This window comes from Aedes aegypti, chromosome 3 (genome assembly GCF_002204515.2).
Source record: "Aedes aegypti strain LVP_AGWG chromosome 3, AaegL5.0 Primary Assembly, whole genome shotgun sequence".
NCBI classification, from domain to species: Eukaryota; Metazoa; Arthropoda; class Insecta; order Diptera; family Culicidae; genus Aedes; species Aedes aegypti.
Genome location: NC_035109.1, coordinates 32,849,302 through 32,864,354, shown reverse-complemented (window position 1 = coordinate 32,864,354; position 15,053 = coordinate 32,849,302). Strand labels below are relative to the sequence as shown.

The window sequence follows — 15,053 nt, the reverse complement described above, 5'->3', positions numbered from 1 at the left end:
TCCCAGGAAAAATACTTGAAATTCCTGAAGGAATTTCTGGAGGAAATCCCAGGAGGAATTGCTATTTTGAAATCCCCGGAGAAGTTTTTGGCGATATTCCCGGATAAATTCTTGAAATTTCCGAAAAAATTCCTGGAGGAAATCTTGCAGAATTTCCTTTGCAAATCCCCAGATTAATTCATGGAAAAATTCCGGTGGAATTCTCTTAGAAAATTTTATAGAAAACCCACAAAATAATTTCTGGATAAAATCTCCAAATAAGGCTGATACAAATATTAATTTTCTTTTATGTCACCCCCCCCCCCCCCTTCAAAAATTCCAAAAATTTGAAGGGGAGAAAAAAAAAGATTCATCATTATTTTGACATCAGTTAGGTTTTTTCAATTTTTAAAGTAAAAAACAAGTTAAATAATGATCCAGCCGACGATTAAAAAAGTTTAACAACTATCATTAAAAATAAAAATTTGAAAAAAAAAAATACTTTTTTTTCATTTTTATTCTTTTGTTCCTTATTTATTTTTATCCCCCCCCTCGTACCTTCCAAGTGGTCTCGAACATAAAAGAAATTTAATATTTGTATCAGCCTAAATTTCTGCACGAAATACGCAGAAGAATTGCCATTGGAAATTCACGGAAAAAATCCCCGGAGGAGTTCATGGGAGAAATCTCTGGAGGACCTCCTGGAGCAAATCCACGGAAGAATTTCTGTAGGAAATCTCCTGGAGCAATCGCTGGAGCAAATCCTTGAAGGAAATTCCTTGAGGAAATTTTCGGAAGAATTCCTGGAGGAAATCTCCGGTGATTTTCCAGGTACAAAACTCCAGAGAAACTCCTGGAGTTATACTCCGGAAACATTCTATGAAAAAAAAAACTTTCTGAATGAAATCCCCAGAGGAATGCCTGGACGAAATCCCTGGAGGAATGGCTATTGGAATGTCCCTGCGAAACTCCTGGAGAAAATCCCTGAAGGTTTACTTTGGAAAAACCTCCGGAGGAATTTCTGAAAAAAATCCCCGGAGGAATTCGTAGGGGAAATCTCCGGAGAAAATTCTCGAATAAATTTCAGGAGAAAATCCCCGTAGGAGTTTTTAAGGACATCTCCGAAGTAAATCTTAAAATCCCTTGAGCAATCTCTGGAGGAAATTCCTTGAGGAATTCCTGGAAGAAATCCCCGGAGAAATTCCTGGAGGAAATTCTCGGAAGAGGGCCTGGAGGACATTCTCGGAAGAATTCCTGGAGGAAATCCTCAAAGAAACTCCTAAACTGCTGAATATCCCCGGATAAATTTTCTGAAAAAATCCCTGGAGGAAATTCTTTGAGGAATTCCTAGGGTAAGTCTATGGAGGAATTTCATAATGGAAATTTTGTTCGACACATCGGAGCAACTTCGGTAGAATTCCTAAAAATGCTCCTGGAGGACTCTGTTGGAGGACTTCGTTGAGGAATCTTCAAATATACTATCGTAGAAATTCGAGGTGAAATCCCTGGAAGAACTCGTGCAGGAATTCTTGAATGATTTCCCGGAGAAATAGTCTGATGAACGCTTTACTTCTTAAATGACTCAACTTTTGCACCCTCACTTGACTACTAACCTATTTCAGTGACAAAAATCCGAACTGGTAAACAAACATATGTCAAACCAGATTTGAAACAGCTCAAATTTTGGTGCAAATCCGACCAAAAATGGACCAGGCAATTAGCTTGTTCCAAAAAAATAGACCAGAAACTACGATTTAATTACGAATCAAAACGAAACTATAGTTGAGTCGATTTTACAAAGGTACAAAAATGTCGTAAATAATTGAACAAAACGGTGTATCATTTTCTCATTGAAGCGAAGTATGCATTTCAACAGAAAAATAATCGCCTATCTCGATGCTTGGGAAATTTCTTGCAAGAAATGCTCAAGAAAAGCATTTTTCTTCGATCGCAGTACGCAGTTGAAAAGAAATGTCATTTTAAATGGAGCTCACTGTAGGAATTTTCTTGAGCAGAAATTTTTACTTCCCTTGAGCGGAACAGCATACCTAGCTTAAGTTTTGAAAATCAGATTTAAAGACTAACAATTCAAAAGGCCTCATCTCCAAAAGGTAAACAATGAGAAAAACGCAATCTTGTTTTGTCAACCAATAAATCAAATTTTTATTATGAATGTATGCATTGTATGTTATTTTATCGTCCAGAAAGTCGCTGAACAAACTGATTTATAGCAATGAATATTCATTACTATCATTTTAGCAAAAAATCCTGCTAAAAAAACGAGTCAAAGGAAATGAGGCTTTTATTTCACCAAAAGCTATTCAGCCTTTTTGATTTGTGCCCATAGACGCCGGCCGACGCTGATGAGGCCTACACTCCCGTGCATAAGTTTGGGTTCACCCCCTAAAAAACATACAAAAGTGTTCTGTTCATATCTCTGTGATTACACGTCCAATTCAAACTCTTTACGTCGCATTCCAAAGGCAAAGAGTTATTCTTACTTCGTATGTATTTTTCCAGAAACATTCTTTGAACTTTGTATTCTAAATATGTACTTAAAATTGTAACATTTTTCAAAAAACACACTGAAAAAACATTACTAATTTCCTTAGCATTGGATCGACCAAAATTTTAAAACAAGGTGTCTTTAGAATCGCAATCTTACATTCTTTGAAGAGCACTCATGAAATTTTTGCGGAAAAATCTGGAAAGTATTCAAAATCAACGAAACAGTCAGTCAAGTCATCGTACAAAAGTTTGGGTTCACCCCTCAGTATGGTCCCGCATAAATAACAACCGTATTAGTACTGTTCCCCATATTGTCTACAACCATTTGCAACCGTATCTGAATGATTTCTCCTACCATGCCAAGTAACAATAAACCAACCCTACGGCGAACGATTTCGACAGTTTGCGAAACAGTAAATTGGAAAATAACAATGTGGGAAATAGGCGGTTAAGTTATGTAACAATATAAAAACGATGATTTTCTCGAACAAAATTTTTGGTTTCCTGTTTATCAAATGGTGAATATACTGTGCTTTTCTTGCCAAATTCAGCGTAAGTCAAACAGTTCAAAAACAATTAAACCATAAAATTCGAATGCAAACGAATAACGTATGGGTAATTATTGGTTTATGGTATTTTGTGGTATTTTAACCATGCACTAGACTGTTATGTTATGTTTATACTATATAAATATATGGGGGAAATATTTTAGCGAAAACAATGAAACAAGTAAAATGTGTAGGAAAATCAATCCAAATGAAAGCTGTTACATCTTAATCAAAAGGTTTTGAAAACGATTGAATGATTGAAGGCGAAACCGTCTTTAGTCTGAAGATAATTGGGACCACACATTATTCTTGTTACATTGCTTGCTATTCAGAATAAGCTTTCAAATTTAACGTAAATTAATGATTATTTATAATTTGTCCTTTGCACAATATATTTTGTTTATTTGTATGAAATGTTCTTCAAGTTACGTTTGTTGTAAACAAAAATTCAATACACAATTCACAAAGCAAAATTTGATGAAAAATCCGGCAGCTTCGAGATGACCTGGCACCATGTCAACCCCTTCCTGGGAATCGTCCGGCTGCTAGTCCCAACGATACATACCAGTAGGGCTAAGCAGAAACGTCAATTCGAATTCCCGTCCTTTTTTTCACCGCACTCCGATGCTGGTTCACACGGCAGATCCAGCAGGCACGGCTAATGCTTTCTCATCCATTTTCCCGTTGTGGTTGTAGTTGAAAACCCGGTGGCGAATGTTTGGTTGCGTTTTTGGCTGTTTTTTCAGCGGCAGCATCGCGAATCCTTTAGGAAAAGAAAATTAGTTGCTTTCAAAACCGATTTGATCATTATACTCACCAGTTGTTCGTGATCCGGCACTGGAAAATGCCGTATAATAACAAGGAACTGGCAAGACAGTTCAGATGAAAAACTTTTCTCCAGGTTTTATTTTTGTTTGTTTTTTTGCAAACACGCTCAGAGAAACACTACTCAGGATTCACTTTTATTTGTTGAAAAATATTATTTTGTCATTCAATATACCATGATCGAAACGATTTAAAAACACAAATATTGTGTTATTTTACATATTTGCTCCAGTTATGTAAAAAGAAAAGAGAATTATACACCGGCTAATGAAAATTATACATAGCCACCTTTGCCACCTTGTTAATTTTCTAGCGTGTATAATACAAACGTGTACAACTATTCTAGAAACTGTTAGAAAAAGGTAATGTATTGTAAATTGCTCTTGTGTATATGTGTTGCTTGGATGGAGGCAAAAACTATTTGTTAGAGGATTATTATACATTGCCACTATTTCTAACGAGTTTGCATCCCATATAATTGAACAATTTCTCAACACTTTGTAATACTGTTACAGTTTGGTATGGGTTACTGATTTTGTTTTTTATGATTTGAGGCTTTTGGTTTCTTATTGTTCAACAAAAACAAAACTGTTTGTGATACATTAACCATAATGGTGGGGACGGACCTGGTGTAGTGGTTAGAACACTCGCCTCTCACGCTGAGGACCTGGGATCGAATCCCATCCCCGACATAGCCACTTATGACGTAAAAGGTTATAGTGACGACTTCCTTCGGAAGGGAAGTAAAGCCGTTGGTCCCGAGATGAACTAGCCCAGGGCTAAAAATCTCGTTAATAAAGTCAAACCAACCAACCAACCATAATGGTTAGAGGAAACTTACTGTTATAAGAGTAAGACAAAGTGTATTTTTCTATGCGGGGTGTATCGTGCAAAAGTTTGGGTTCACCTGAACTTACTTAAATCTGTGAAATCTCAAACCAATCATGTACGCGCCATTATATGCGCTCAAAAAAGCTTTAAACTATTAAAATCGTTTGAAAAATGGCAGAGATATTGACAAAAATGATGTGCGTGTGGCTCAGATGAACCCAAACTTTTGCACGATTTGCATCATACTGAGGGGTGAACCCAAACTTTTGCACGATGACTTGACTGACTGTTTCAATGATTTTGAATACTTTCCAGATTTTTCCGCCGAAATTTCGTGGGGTCTCTTCAAAGAATATAAGATTACGATTCTAATGACACCTTGATTTAAAATTTTGGTCGACCCAATGCTGAGGAAATTGGACATGATTTTTCAGTGTGTTTTTTGAAAAATGATACAACTTTCAGTATAAATTTAGTATACAAAATTAAAAAAATGTTTTTGGGAAAATACATAAGAAGTAAGAATAACTCTTTGCCTTTCGAATGCGACTTAAAGAGTTTGAATTGGACTTGTAATCACAGAGATATGGACAGAACACTTTTGCGAGGGGGACGACACATCCAGATGTTTAAGATTATTAGGATATCTTTAGACAATCTTTGCGATGGCCTTTTATTTTTTTGCAGCATGTTATCTTGTTTCACCCGTGGCATCTTTTAAAACATCTTCATCTATCTTCAAAAATCTAGCTTATCTTTCCGCATCTTACATGAGCGTATTAACGGATTGACTCAGTTTTCGTCGATAAACAACAAAGAGGGAGCACGCAGCTGCATCATCGGTAGAATGTTTCTCCTGGGTTTGCTAATGGTCCGGAGTTTGTTCCGGATTCAGAAGGATACTGATCATCAGTTCCATGATGCGACGGGAAAAGATGGATAGGGCGGATACCTTGACTGAGGCATAATACACGAGGCAGCCAAAGAAGGTGAAGAATCGAGTATGGGATTTGCTAAGGCGGCATCCATAAATTACGTAACGCTCTAGGGGGAGGGGGGGAGTAGGCTCAAGCGTTACGACTCATACAAAAATTTAAAAATTTTCATACAAAAAGCGTTACGGAGGGGGGGGGGTCAAAAATTTCCAATTTTAGCGTTACATAATTAATGGACGCTGCCTAAGTTTCTCGACCGAAGCGGTTCCTGTACGATTAAATCGTTGATAATACTGTTTGAATCCTTCGAAATGAGAAGTATCATGTTCAATGCCAGGACGGAGAGAAGAGGAATGTGGCTAAAGGAATAAACGATCTGGATCATTTCGGTGATCGAGATGGTCTGTGGGTGTAGATGGCCCGAAACAGTTGGCGTTTCTGGTGGAATTGAATCGGAAATGGCAGCGGAGAATACGGAGCTCGGAGATTACGAGTAATGTACTTTGTAATCCATGTTCAGTCCGTATCTTGGTGTATGTTGTGAATTGGTAAAAGGTCTCTACACTCCCTTACCAATAAATACATATTTTATAAATTATCAAATTCGGCTTTTATTTAACAATATATCAACAAAATTACTTGCTTTTCCGCTTTTCGGAAGCAAGGTGTCGCATGGATTCCATCACAGATTCTTCAGGTTTAACGATGCTAAAGGCCTTACTGATGGACATCAAATCAAACATTAAGCCAGGATAGCGAAGCTTGCAGGATTGAAGAGCTGCTGAAGAGAATGGTGATCAGTACAATTTCTTAGAAGTGAGACTTTTGATTGCCATCCTGGAAACAAATAGCTAGCTGTTACTTACTTTTGAAAGTACCAACAATAAAAATCACAACCGTTACTACTGTTTACAAAAACCCGTAGCACTGCGCTCCCCATCATCAACAACATCATTGATTCTCCTTCCACCTATTCACATCTTCTTGCATCTCATCAATCTACGCGCAGAAGATGTCAGCGTATGAAGGACGTCAAATCTAGAATAATGCACTGATCTAAAAAATCGGATTTTATCCAAACGTGCATCTAAGCGGTGATCTGCGAGTGTCGCCCCCCTCGCACTTTTGTATGTTTTTGAGGAGGTGAACCCAAACTTTTGCACGGGAGTGTATGAGTTGACGCCTTTGTTTACTCTAAAATGTGTTGAGGCCTTCTAATTGTGGCTTGTTTTTTCATCATCTTCAGATGTGGTCTTTTGGAAATCATTAAAAATTGATGATGAAATAAGAAAATTGAAGCGTAGAAGAGTGTTAGGTAGTGAAGTAAGGTACATGGAGATCCCTACAGCAAGATAAGATTCGTGTGGTCGATGAAATATGTGATTGATTGAATCCTTCGTCATCCATGAACATTATGTTTGTGCTACGCGAGTATGTCGTCGAGAAAATGTACGGAAATATTGGTTCAATTGAAATAATATTGCAATTGAACGTTATTTTTCATGCAGTTGAAACCAAATCGTGTTTTTGTTGATAAGTGGTGAAGTACAGACAGGCTGACACAGGTATTATTTGGTAGTATGATAACAAATACATCAGTGTACCGGAACCCTACGGAAAACTTGATAATGTTCGCCGTCTAGACAACCACTGTGTAAAATTATGCAAGGAGCAGTCGCTCCGTATTATAACCTACATCTCCTTAATGAATTTGGAACGTTTTCCGCAATCTACATTGCAATTTTGATGTTTGTTTAATAGGCCTCAACTCGGTTTCCGTCAGATATAGAAATGAGGCCTTTTTGAGAAAAGGCCGCATTTGCGATGAATATCCTGGTTAGCGGAAAATGAGATGGGGCCTTTTAGAAAAAATGTTATTTTTTCAACTTTTATGCATATTTTTAAATGATTATTGTATGTTTCGGTAAGAATAGGCTCTTATACACTAAAATCAGTAGAAAACCGATTTGTTTACATTTTGGACTTGAGGCCTTTTCAATTGTTGGTCTTGATTTGTTTGACGCATGCTGCTTGCATGTAAGGTTTTGAGAATACACGTGAAGAAAATATGACAAAATGTTCATTTTAAAATATATTTAGGAATAATCACTTTTCAGTTATTTTTCTCCAAATCGTGTTAAAAGATGCTTACGTCGACTTGAAAAAGAAATCAAGAAATCTTCACAAAATCTGTGACCTGTGATCACAGATATCTGTTGGCAATAACATGACAAATCTGTGTACATGGCATCACTGTCTGCAAGTCCTACCTGCCTGCGATACGATCATCATCGTCGGGATCACGTAATACAACTTAAAGAAAGCACAAAGAACACGACATTCTTGTTCTTGAGTCAGGGGCACACAGAACCGAGTGGACAACAGCCAGCAGGAGCTTCCAGTCAGTAGTGACCCAACCGACCGAAGATGATTAGCATCAGAGCAGTCATCGGAGCAGGCGATGAAGTCGTCAAAACGGATTGCTGCGATGGGAAGATTTATTTATCTTTGCTCCCAAGAAGCCATAGTCTACTGCTTCAGATGATGCACATAGAGTTAGAGCGATGGCTACTTGTTGATGTCTTTAGACATCCGTCTGAGATTTGTCGGCAGTCAAAAACCACTCGAGATATGTGGTTGAGATTTCCCTATAGATGTGAAGCTGAAGAGCGAGGCGTGGGTGATGTTTACTTTGGAGAGCTGGAAAGGCTGACATCGATTCGGTGGGAAAGTCGAATTGTTTGTGTTTGGAAGATCTACACTCGTCAACGGAGAAAAAAGATGCTGATGACTTGAAATTGTAGGGAGACAGATTGGTTTGTGTCGTCTTCAGCTCTTATTGCGGCACAACAATAACAACCTCGTGGTCGTGGGTTGTTCTGTGAGCAAACATGACTACGTCAAAATATTGATTAATCCAACGCAAATGAAGATTTTCAAAGTCTGATTTTTACCCAAATCAAAAGCGATGTTTGAGAGACCGATTCCCAGTGGAATTTGAGATGAATTTGAATTAAAATCTGAAACAGATTCTAGTATCTGTGACACATTTCCAACAGAGTCTGAGATAAATACCCGGCAGAATCTGAGACAGATATCCGGCGGATTAAGAAACAGATTGGAGGAATGCAAAATTGATTCAGATTTGAGACAGATTTGCTGTGGAATCTGAGACAGATTCTTGACTGAATCTGCGACAGATTCTCAATGGAATCTGAGACAGATTCCGAACTGAATCTTAGACAGATTCCCAACGGAATCTGAGACAGACTCCCAGCGGAATCTGAGACAGACTCCTAAATGAATTTGAGATGATTCCTAAGGGAATCTAAGACAGACTCCCTACAGAATCTGAGACAGATTGAATCTGAGGCAGATTCCGTTAGACGGAATCTGAAACAGATTCCCAATAAAATCTGAGACAGATTCCCTAAGGAATTTGAGAAAGATTTCCAACGGAATCTGAGACTGATTCCGAACTGTATCTTAGACAGATTCCCAACGGAATCTGAGACAGACTCCCAGCGGAATCTGAGACAGACTCCTAAATGAATTTGAGATGATTCCCAAGGGAATTTAAGACAGACTCCCAGCGGAATCTAAGACAGACTCCTAACTGAATCTGAGACAGATTCCCTACGGAATCTGAGACAGATTCCGAACTGAATCTGAGACAGATTCCGAACTGAATCTGGGACAGATTCTCAACTGAATCTGCGACAGATTCTCAATTCCTAACGGAATCTGAGACAGACTCCTAAGTGAATCTGAGGCAGATTCCGTTAGACGGAATCTGAAACAGATTTCCAATAAAATCTGAGACAGATTTTCTACGGAATCTGAGAAAGATTTCCAACGGAATCTGAGACAGATTCCGAACTGAATCTTAGACAGATTCCCAACAGAATCTGAGACAGACTCCCAGCGGAATTCTGAGACAGACTCCTAAATGAATCTGAGACAGATTCTGAACTGAATCTCAGACAGATTCTTAACTAAATCTGCGACAGATTCTCAATGGAATCTGAGACGGATTCCTAACTAAATTTGAGACAGATTCCTAACTAAATCTGAGACACATTCTCAGCGGAATCTGAGACAGATTCTTAACGGAATCTGAGACAGATACTTGGACGTAATTTATAACTGATTTCCGGTGAATCCTGAAAAAAATTTGCTGTAGAATCTGAGAAAGAATCTAGGGCAACGTTCGTTAATGTCGAAAGAGAAACATAGTCCCAAATTTTGGCGTCCAACCACCGGACAAATTGAAAGCAAATGCTTTTCTCAATCCTGCGTTGCAAAAAAAAAATCTGTCTCAGCCCAAGAATTCCACTTATCGCTTGTCGAACGATGGTGGACGCAAAGATGGACATCCACTCGAAGAGTTCTTCAACGCTTGGCTCAGCGCGACAAAGCGAACACGAAAATTTCCCCCAATTTGGCCAAACGAGACGAGTCCACTTCGACACTTCATCCTGGTAACTTGAGACACGAGGTATTCAGAAAGACCGAACCGGATCTCTTCAGCTGAACTCGTGTATCAACATGACAATGCTTGCTCATTTTTTTTCTGTACATCGATGGACAACGATGAGTGTTTGAAGCGATGAAGGCACAGACAAACAGACCTAACACTAACACAGAACAATTTCACTGAACATTACTAAAGGACCTATGTGCAAATGAGAGATTATCTCCTCTCTCGCTCTTTTTCGATTATCACAGTGGAATACTAAAGCTTTTGGGAAGTTTTTCACTATAGATCGAAAGGCAATTTCCTTGACTAGCGTTCCATACAAAAAACGCAAAAGAGATGGTTGATGTGACTCAGTTATTGATTAAAGAGGAAGCAAACAAAGAGAGCTTCAAAATGTTAGATAGGTCGTTTTGAAACGTTGCGCGAGAATTATTTATCAAATCTATTGAGCTTCTTGTCCGAATTAATGTTTCAGACCTGATGCGGATAGCGGTAGTGTGAAACGTCAAACATGAAGAAAAACTATACGTGTGCCTCTGGTTTTGAGGTTTGAAACATAACGAATTTCATATGATCGATAAAGATTGGTCAATGGAAATTTCGACAGTATTACGTCTGTTTGTCTGTGATGCAGATATGACTCACGATGACACCACAATCGTTCAATTATTCGAACCTTTTGGTTTCTTCAATTGCCATATCGATGTACGTACGATTCCGGATAAGTGTCGAAGCCAAGGCCGGCGATGCGTGTGGCCGCCAATGTCAGGGGTAATCCGCCGTATCCGAACGCAATTAATGTGACTTAATATGCTCAAATAATTTTTCTGTGCAGCCGTGGGCGCGCTTCGACGGAAGCTTCCATACCCAAAAATCCTCCGACCGTAAAACGAAGGTACTTTAATTTTCCCACGATTCGCCATTAGGGTGTCCAAAAATGATGAGAGAAATAATGAACAAAATTTATAAAAAAGTGCTACATGCTTCAATCAAATGATGGCGCAAGTTTATACCAATAAAAATAATTTCATATGCTCGGCACTATTTCCAAAACCGGAAAACTAGATTTTTTTGAAAAATCCCGAAAACTTATTCAAACAGACTCATGTCAAACAACACACCAACCTATCTTTATCAATCCTCCATGTTTTACAGACGAAATTCTACACGTTCCGCTCTAAACGAACTCGATTTTTCACTTTTAGAACGTTTAATTTCATGATTTACAAATCGGCGTAAGTAAGATTTTCAACTCGCAAAACGTCGCAAGTAACTGAATAAAACGGCTTATCATTTTGGCGTATTTTTTTTTGTGGTGAGTAATAGAAACTACCTAGTTTTGAACGCGAGCTGATTGTATGCAAAATAAAGGGCGAACACGAAATTATTGCGACACATTCAACAGAGCGTAACTTTTCTACCATTGGGTAAAAATCAACCAAATTTTGCACACATTCTCATTGATATGTATTGTTTACATGCTGTCAAACTTGAAGTCGTGTTTTTCGATTCAACGAAAATAGAGGTGTCTGTCGCACCGGCAGTTGGGAAAAATGTTGAACATTCACCATTCAACCGTCTCCAGAGTGTTGAAGCCGTTCCAGGAGCGGTTGACGTTGGACCACGGCAAAGGAGCTGGAAGAAAACCGGGACCGGAGAACAAAAAGACGGAAGGAAAGGTGAAGCGGCTCATTATACCAAATTCCAACGTCTCAAGCCGTGATTTGGCTTAAAAGATCGACTTGTCGCAGAGCTACGTCCAGAATGCAAAGAAGAGAGCAGGACTACATACATACAAAATACAGAACTTCCCAAACCGCGATTAGCGGCAACAATTGATGGCTAAAACTCGGGCACGGAAGCTCTACGAGAAGATGCTGACAAAATATGGCTGCTGTGTGATGGACGACCAAACGTATATAAAAGCCGATTTTAAGCAAATTCCGGGGTTGGAGTTTTTCACCGGCAAGAGCAAGTTCGATGTGGACGACAAATTTAGGAAGAAGAAAATGTCGAAGTGCACCTCCAAATATCTCATTTGGCAGGCCTTCTGCTCTTGCGGACTGAGGTGTGAGCCTTTCGTGACAAAGGGCACAGTAAATGGCGAGATCTACAAAACTGAGTGCCTCGAGAAGCGCCTTTTGCCGTTCTTGCAGCAGCACCACGAAACTCCGTTATTTTGGCCAGATTTGGCATCATGTCACTATTCCAAAAGTGTCCTGGAGTGGTATCAGGCCAATTCTGTTAATTTTGTTCCAAAGGACATGAATCCGCCAAACTGTCCGGAGCTGCGCCCGGTGGAGCAGTACTGGGCAGTAATGAAGCGGGTACTTCGGAAGAGCTAGAAGACAGTCATAGGCGAGAAGGACATGTTAAGAAAATGAAAAAAAACTGAAAAACTGGTACCGTATGACACTGTAAAGACATTGATGGAGGGCATCAAGAGAAAATGCCTTCAATTTTACACTCAAGGCTCCATCGATTAATTTTTCTTCTGATTTTTGAAGTGAATATATGTATTAAAATTACCCCAAAATTTTGGTATGATTCTAAACATTATAAGAAAATTTGCACGACATTTTCAGTGTCGCAATAATTTCGTGTTCGCCCTTAATAAGCGATGTATACGGCGAAAATATGTTAAAAAGATGATTCATTTTAAAACTGTTTTTTTGAAGACAGGTTGTTATTTTTCTTAATAAATTTTCTTAAAACCATATGAAAGGTACTTACGTTGATTTGAAAAAGTAATCGAGAAATGTTTTTTTAAAAGATCAGTTTCACAGGATTTAGGATGTTCCTGATAAATGTGAATACCCCTATCTAGTAACAAATATTATTAACATTATTGATTCCGAAAAAAGTTTTGAAGAAGTTTTAAAATTGAGCATTTAAACTAAATTTTTGGCAATATATCTGCTTTTCCTTTTTTGAAAATTAATATCATTGCTATAAATTCGCTCCAGGATTAACAGGATCTAGAACTATGATTGTACGGTATTTTTTTCCACTCATCCGAGCACATTAATAGTTACTACACAAAAAAGACCTATAAAAATCGATTCGTGCAACTTCTAAATCCTTTTGATTGAGTTTTTATTATGCTATTGCTTCTGACACTATTATTAAGGGGTGATCAAGTCAACTTTATGATACTCCCCTTTATTTTGGGTCACCCTACTCTCAATCCTCTTCGCAAGTCGCCAAGCCTCAAGTCGTGTTTGGTGTAAAAATATAAAGTAAAATAAACACAATTAAGCCGCTTGCACGTACACATCACTCACTTTGCGCTAATGAATGGAGGCGTGGGGGCTTTGGCTCTCTAACGAACGCAGGAGAAAAAAAAATAAAACGACTTCTTTTAGGCGATGACTTGGCTGTCGTCTAGTTTGGCGTTCCTATTTCTGTCGTCGAAACCGTGTTTTTTTTTGTGCAAGTTGGTCAGCTTGATGGATTGACTTTTCTCGCTGGCATAATGATCCCATTTCGCGTGAAAAGTTCATTCAAATCGGCGAAACAAGACGTTTAACGACCAGTCGTCACCCAAGCGTAACGCGCATAGAATGCACCGAAAATTGTGAATGAAACATTCCCACCACCCTGGAGATGTTCGTTTACGACCTGGTATTACCTATTCCAAGCACCTCCAACAGTGTCAGTAGAGGCCCACATGTATATCGGCCCGTTAGCACGGCGATCGTAACCTGATCGCACTCTGAGCATACATAATAGGGTCCCCATGAGCATGAGTGTAGCCAGAGGGATTCAGAAGGAAGCGTTGTCTGCTGCATTGCATTGCGTGAGGTCGAACAACTATCTATGATGTTCCAAGTTTAAGGTGACTCGGGAGATCGTGTTATTATCCCTATTTTTTGTCTCACTCTAACAATTGGGTCCTAAAATTTTTAATGAATTCTTGTTTTTATTTGATAACACGAAAGAGCATGTTACTGCAACTTCTTTAGCAATTTTTCCCGCTGAAATAGGGACTATATCATGTTTAAACTTTTATTTAAAAAATTGGTCCATGAATGAACCTTGACACTTTTGATCATGTTTGACGTTCGCTTAGTCGTCAAAAGCACCACAGGGCTTTTAGTTTTAACACTAAGGTTGTTTCTATCTGACATTTCGGAAGGAACACGGAAAACAAAATATACCCAAAAATTTGAATTTAAGCCAAGGGGTGTGACAAAATCTAAAGAAACATAAAAAAAAATGGTTATCGGGCTTAAACCAACGGAGAACATTAAAAAATTGAGTAAACATGTGTTTTCGGCCTAAACTTAAGCGTTTAGCACTAAAATTAGGACAGGGCTTTAGGACCCTATTATCATCAAAACTTTGCAGAAGAAAATCTCGAATTTTGATGAACCGATGAAGCTGAAAATTTATTGGGTTATGCACTACACACTCAAACAGAGTGTGAGCGTTCGGTAAATAAATTTACCTAAACAGATCTGTAATTCATAGAAATACCGATGTTTCGGTAATCGATGAGTTTTTGACAGTGTGTCAGGAGTGAAATTACAGATCTCCGGTAATCTATTGTTGTCAAAAAATCACCGAACCGTCTGTGAATCACCAGTATTACCGAAAACTGTAAAATATTTAACTGAAGTTTCGGTAAACTGACCCATAGATCACCGAAATCAGTGATTTGGCAAAGTGTCAAACTATCATTGTTTTTTCGTCGTCATGGTAAGAATGTTGGCAAGCCCATGTTATACCGATATAAAAATGTGTTCTAAGGATTTACCAAATACGGAAATACGATAGAGGTGAGTAAAAGATAGCTTAAAAGTGATTTTCTATATGAACTAACGGTATTCTTTGTGGCAGGATTGCAACTACCGCTGCTTCTCCGCCATTCTCCCGCAGCCCAGCACGAGTCCCCGTAAAATTATTTCATGGATAGATTTACGCTGCTAGATCATGATTATATTA

General features: G+C 38.6%; 1 protein-coding gene and 1 long non-coding RNA gene across 9 annotated transcripts in view; one reads left to right on the top strand and one right to left on the bottom strand.

Moving 5' to 3' along the window:
• The window catches only part of LOC5571133 (interference hedgehog), a 302,494-nt gene that overhangs the window by 79,729 nt on the left and 207,712 nt on the right, over nucleotides 1-15,053 (top strand). The gene's annotated exons all lie outside the window — the stretch shown is intronic.
• On the bottom strand, nucleotides 6,275-6,571 carry LOC110678755. Its single transcript, XR_002501911.1, has 2 exons — nucleotides 6,493-6,571; nucleotides 6,275-6,404 (listed from the first exon to the last, which is right to left on the bottom strand). It is a non-coding gene; the product is annotated as an uncharacterized LOC110678755 (long non-coding RNA).